The sequence below is a fragment of the Physeter macrocephalus genome, chromosome 17 (genome assembly GCF_002837175.3).
Source record: "Physeter macrocephalus isolate SW-GA chromosome 17, ASM283717v5, whole genome shotgun sequence".
NCBI lineage: Eukaryota > Metazoa > Chordata > Mammalia > Artiodactyla > Physeteridae > Physeter > Physeter macrocephalus.
In genome coordinates, this window is record NC_041230.1 from 2811005 (window position 1) to 2817273 (window position 6269).

At 48.8% G+C, this 6269-nt stretch overlaps 1 long non-coding RNA gene across 2 annotated transcripts in view; it reads left to right on the plus strand.

The window, feature by feature from the left end:
* Positions 1–848: 848 nt before the first annotated feature.
* The window catches only part of LOC114484037 (uncharacterized), a 24320-nt gene continuing 18899 nt past the window's right edge, over positions 849–6269 (plus strand). For both annotated transcript variants that reach the window (XR_008615576.1, XR_008615575.1), the window contains exon 1: positions 849–2808. This is a non-coding gene — a long non-coding RNA (uncharacterized lncRNA). The remainder of the gene's footprint in view (positions 2809–6269) is intronic.

Consider the following 6269-nt stretch of genomic DNA (forward strand, 5'->3'; position numbering starts at 1 on the left):
TCTCCCTCTCCCTCTCCCTCTCCCTCTCCCTCTCTCTCTCTCTGTCGGACTCTGGGGGAAAACATGTCATGAGCAGCCCCATGGCGAGCCCACAGGGCTGGAGACCAAGGCCTCCTGCCAGCAGCTGTGGGAGTGAGCTTGGGAGTAACTCCTCTGGCTCCCATCAGACCTTTGGACCCCACATCCCTGACCAAGAAACAGCCTGTATGCAAACTCACGGGGAGTCCCTGCACCAGCACCACCCAGCGAAACCCCATTTAAACTTATACAAACCAGTCTTTGCTTGTGGCTGTATGAAAACATTCTGCAGGCTGCGTCTGGGTGAGGTTCTGACCTCTGGTCTTGTTTAGGGAGGTTGGCTCCCGAGACAATGGCTCTGAGGGGCTCATCTGGTCCCTGCCTTTCTTGGGTCACGCCTGGCTCTGTCTCCGTCACCTCTGCAGTTGTCTTGGGGTTGTGCTTTTGTTTCTGTTGTGCGTACATGCTGTTTGTGTGCGCACATGTGCAAGGTGTTGTGTGTGTAAATTTCTCTGTGCACGCGCATCTCTGTTTCTGTATTTTTCTGCGTGTCTGTGCGTGTGCGTGCGTGTGCGTGTGTGTGTGTGTACTGTCGTGTTGAAAACGCTCATATTTTTGTGTAGCTGTTTCTCTGTGGGTCTCTGTGTCTGTGCGTGTGCGTGCGTGTGCGTGTGTGTGTGTGTGTGTACTGTCGTGTTGAAAACGCTCATATTTTTGTGTAGCTGTTTCTCTGTGGGTCTCTATCTGTGTCTATGCAATTGTGTCCATCTGTGCTTTGCTGTATCTCTGTGTATTGGTGCCTGTCTCTGGGTTTGCATCTAAATGATTTGTGTGATGTCTTTCTGCTTCTTTTTTGCATGTCAATTTATGCATGGCTTTGTGTTTCTTCACAGAGAGGGATTGGGAGGGAGGACTTACCCTCTCTCTTGCAGAGAGACCTGGTCAGGCTTGTGGTGAGGAGAGAAGAGGAACTGGTCCCCGCCTCGTGCAGGAGTCACGCTTCCTGGCTGTATGTTCTTGGGCAAGTTGCTTCACCTCCCTGTGCCTCAGTTTTCTCATCTCTTAAGTAGGGATAATAATGTTACCTACTTTATAGGGTTGTTGGGGGCGTTCGTGAGTTAATCCATGTAAAGTTTTCAGTCGAAGACCTCTCAATAGTAAGTGTTCTGTAAATGTTAACTAGTGATGGTCATAGTACATAGTGCTCTATAATGTGTTTATATAATAAGTATATAGTAAGTGTTTAAGCAGCAGCTATTTTAATGTTATGATCTCTCATATAATCTCTCTTTCCTCACCTTGTCCTCCGACAGGCACCAGACTCTGACTTTAGCCACGATTGGACAGAGGCCCAATGCTCCGTGAAAGTTGAGTGCCGGAGATGTAGTAGAAGGTTGCCTAGCAACAGAGGTGTTAGGGTAGACAGGAGCAGATCCCTCAGTGGTTCCCTAAGAGGAGGAACGTAGGCAGGATTGGACCTATTTGAGGCAAAATGGGAGGAGACTGACAAGGGCCACCCTGAGAGTCAGATGGAGGAATTTCTCAGCCCTGCTCCCCAGAGCTTCTGGACATAGTCCATGTCTTTCTTTTCTCGTCTGCTTCTCATCTTCTCTTCCCTCTTCTCCTTTTCTTCCTTCCCCTCTCCTCCTTCCCTCTTCCTCCTCCTTCTTCCTCTTCTTTTACTATGACTACTATTACTGATAATAATAACAGCTAACATTTGCTCAGTACCTCATCTGTTCCAGGCACTGTCCTAAGTGTTCTGCATGAACACACTTAAGCCTCACAACCCTAGGAGATGCTCCTACTATTATTCTACCTAACAGATGAGGAAATGAAAAGAAGCCAGCTGGGATTCTGGGGTGGATATTTCTCCCTGATAAGGACACAGAACGCAAGGAGGGATGCTCTTTTACGCTCGAACGTGTTTGTGCTAGGACAAGATGCTTGGAGCTGCCCCAGCCATTATACGATCTGGAGGCAACAAGCCAAACATTAAAGATGTCAGAGTGGTAAAATAGAAAGGGCTTGGTCCTTATTGGCATGCCTCGAGTGTTTGTATAAAACCTTCCTGTTGGGCAAGACGATTAATTATCTTTATTGCTTAAGCCAGAGTTAGGTAATCGGTTCCTTGCAACTGAGCTCAGCCTAGCTGATAGAATCACCCTGCCAAGGGACAGAACGTGGTAAGGCACCAAAAGCCCATGGGTACAGGTAAAGAGGATGCCTCTGAGAATACTCTTTAATTTGCCACACTTACCTTTTGATAGCCTGGAGTCTTATTAGAGGAGAAGAGAGAATCAGGGGAAAGAAAAAAGCACGAGATGTCTCATTTCAGTACAGGGCACGTGAAGGGGCCAAAGTTGACTGGGGGACTGTGGTCTTCTCTAGGGCTCTGTAGCTGGAGAGAGACCATATATCTCATCAGCTACCTTGGAAGAAGGTAGACGCTTTGATATCCACTTTATCCCCCCAGGTGCCAGTTTCCTTCCAGCATTCCAGCATTCCTCACCGGACTCTCTTTGTCTCCCTGGAGGAGCCCCGAGATGGTGCCATAAGAGCAAGTGAACATCCTTCCTCTTCATTGCCTGGTTGACTGTAGTTCCTCAGGGAACATACTCCCTTTCTCAGCACCTAGAGGAAGGATAGTGGTACCAAGGATCCGCACCATCCTCTTTAGCAGAACCTGTAGGTTGGTTCACTCGACCCCAGCCATAACTCTTACCTCCTATATATTTCTCTATTGTAGAAGCTGGAAAGTGGAAGACTAGAAAGATTAGAAGATGCAAGGTAAGAAACGGATCAGAAAAGATGCAAGGAAGGGAGGATCGGAATGGCTGGAAGGTGTTGCAAATTTCAGTAGGACAGTGTATAAGCTTCCGACTGCTGCTGTAACAAATAGGCACAAACTTAATGACTGAAAGCATTCTTTAAGTCATTCAGCCTTCTGGAGGGCAGAAGTCCAAAGTGGGTCTCACTGGGCTAAAAGCACAGTGTGGCAGGGCTGTGTTCCTTGCTGGAGGCTCGAGGGGAGAATTCATTCCTTGCCTTTTTCACTCTTTCTAGAGGCTGCTGCCATTCCTTGGCTCGTGGAAATCTAAAATCTTCTTTTGTTCTCACATCTCCTTCTCTGACTCTGACAGTCCTGCTTCTCTCTTATAAGGACTCTTGTGATTGCTTTGGGCCCTTCTGGATTATCCAGAATAACAGTCTCATCACAGGATTCTTCAACCAGGACTTCCCTGATGGCGCAGTGGTTAAGAATCTGCCTGCCAGTGTAGGGGACACGGGTTCGAGCCCTGGTCCGGGAAGATCCCACATGCCGCGGAGCAACTAAGCCCACGCGCCACAACTACTGAGCCTGCGCTCTAAAGCCCGCAAGCCACAACTACTGAGCCCACATGCCACAACTACTGAAGCCCACGCGCCTAGAGCCCGTGCTCCGCAACAAGAGAAGCCACCGTGATGAGAAGCCCGCGCACTGCAACGAAGAGTAGCCCCGGCTCGCTGCAACTAGAGAAAACCCATGCGCAGCAACGAAGACCCAACGCAGCCAAAAATAATAAATAAATAAAATAAATTTTAAAAAGCAAAAAACAAACAACATCTCAGGCAATGTACATCAGATACCGTTATCTCGGTACTTCAGAGAGGAACTAAAGCAGAAGATATGGGGGAAGCCCTGTCCCGGGAAGGCCCCATAGCGTCCTGCTAGGTTACAATAGCTGAGCAAAGACTTGAAGGAAGTGAGAAAGTTAGTTATACCTTTATCTGGAGGCAGAACATTTTAGAAAAGAGGAAACAGCCAGCTCAAAGACCAAAGGCAGAAATGCGTCTTGTGTGTTTAAGGAGTGACCTAGGAAGCCACTGTGGTTGGAGAAGCAGGAGATGAGGCTATAAGAAAAATTTAAAAAAAGTGGGGAATGAGGCTTTTAAAGATACTTTTATTCATTCTAAGGAATTCGGGTTGTTCTTTTTCTCTGAGTAAAATAGGGAGCTGTTTCAGAGTTTGGGGCATGATCTGACTTAGGTTTTAAAATAGGGTTGCCCCAGGAATTCCCTGGCGGTCCAGTGGTTAGGACTCCATGCTTTCACTGCCGAGGGCCCAGGTTCAATCCCTGGTAGGGGAACTAAGACCCTGCAAGCCACTCGGCCTGGCCAAAATAAATAAATAACTTTTAAAAAATAGGCTTGCCTGATTAAATATAGGCTTCCCAGTTAATTTTCAATTAATTAATTAATTAATTTTGGGCTGCATTGGGTCTTTGTTGCTATGCACGGGCTTTCTTTTTTAGTTGTGGCGAGAGGGGGCTACTCTTCATTGTGGTGCGCGGGCTTCTCATTGCGGTGGCTTCTCCTGTTGCGGAGCACGGGCTCTAGGCGCACAGGCTTCAGTAGTTGTGGCTCGCGGGCCCTAGAGCGCAGGCTCAGTAGTTGTGGCGCACGGGCTTAGTTGCTCCGCGGCATGTGGGATCTTCCCGGACCAGGGCTCGAACCCGTGTCCCCTGCATTGGCAGGCGGATTCTTAACCACTGCGCCACCAGGGAAGACCCCCCCGGTTAATTTTGAATTTCAGGTAAACAGTGAATATTTTTTTAGTATAAATATCTCCCTAAAACTACAAGGGACGTACTCAGGCCAAAATTTTGTTGTTGATGATCTGAAATGTAAGTTTAACTGGGCTTTCTGGATTTTAATGTGCTAAATCTGGCAATCCTTTTTTTTTTTTTTCCTCGGTACGCGGGCCTTTCACTGCTGTGGCCTCTCCCGCCGCGGAGCACAGGCTCCGGACGCGCAGGCTCAGCGGCCACGGCTCACGGGCCCAGCCGCTCCGCGGCACGTGGGATCCTCCCGGACCGGGGCGCGAACCCGCGTCCCCTGCGTCGGCAGGCGGACTCTCAACCGCTGCGCCACCAGGGAAGCCCTGGCAATCCTATTTTTAAAGGATCCCTCTGTCTGGCGTGTTGAGACCACATGGTTGACGTGGTGCATGAGCCAGAAGTAGGGTCATCATTTAGGGGGCGATTGTGATAAGCTGGGTGAGGAATTTTGGTGGCTCAGGTTGGGGGATACCTGTGGAGGCTGAGGGCCGCCCCCTCCTCAGCCCTGCCCCTCTTCCTTGCTTTAATGGACGTTGCACAATCTTTGTGAAGAGGAGGGGAAACACTGCAGAATCTGACAACAGCAGCTGTAAAAGATATTCCCCGCCTACTGGTTTTTCACGTGCAAGGAAAAACACTGAAATGCGAGATGTGAAAAGCCACAAGATAAGACTTAGGAATTTGCGTGGCTCCCTTATCAGTGTTAATGACTTCGTTTTCCACACTGCACTGCTTTTTTCCCCGCTTAGACAAAGCTTCAGATTTCTTACTGTGGCTTGCAAAGTTCTGTGAGGCCTGACCTCTCTTTTCATGCTAAGTTATTATCATTATTTTTTTTAAATTTATTTTATTTTTGGCTGCGTTGGGACTTCATTGCTGTGCGCGGGCGTCTCTCTAGTTGTGGCGAGCGGGGGCTTCTCTTGGTTGTGGTGCGGGGGCTTCTCGTTGTGGTGGCTTCTCTTGTTGCGGAGCACAGGCTCTAGGCGTGCAGGCTTCAGTAGTTGTGGCTTGTGGGCTCAGTAGTTGTGGTTCGCGGGCTCTAGAGCACAGGCTCAGTAGTTGTGGCTCACAGGCTTACTTGCTCCACGGCATGTGGGATCTTCCCAGACCAGGGCTGGAACCCGTATCCCCTGCATTGGCAGGCGGATTCTTAACCACTGCGCCACCAGGGAAGCCCTCGTGCTAAGTTCTGACCAGCCTTCTCTGCTCCAGCCACGCTGGCTGAGTGTCCCTTTTTAGAACTAGAACATGCCAAGCTCACTCCTGCCTCAGGGCCTTTTCACTGCCTGTATCTTCTGCCTGAAATGTCACCCCCTTTGCATTTCTCACGGCTGGATAAGTCACAGCCTTTAATTCTCAGCTGAAACACATTTCCTTCAGAGCGCTCCATGACTCTTTCCTAAAGGTAAGACCTACCCTCCACACAGTTATGTTATAGAGCAGCACCCCGTTTATATGTAGCGTAACGCTCATCACAATCTATAAATATTATTTGCCTGTTTGTGCCCATCTTTCCAAGTAGAATATAAGCTCCACGAAGGTGGGGATTCTGATTACTTCCCCCAAAATGCCCGGCACAGTATACATGCTCAATAAATATTTCTCTCTCTTTTTTTTTTTTTTTTTTTTTTTGCGGTACGCGGGCCTCTC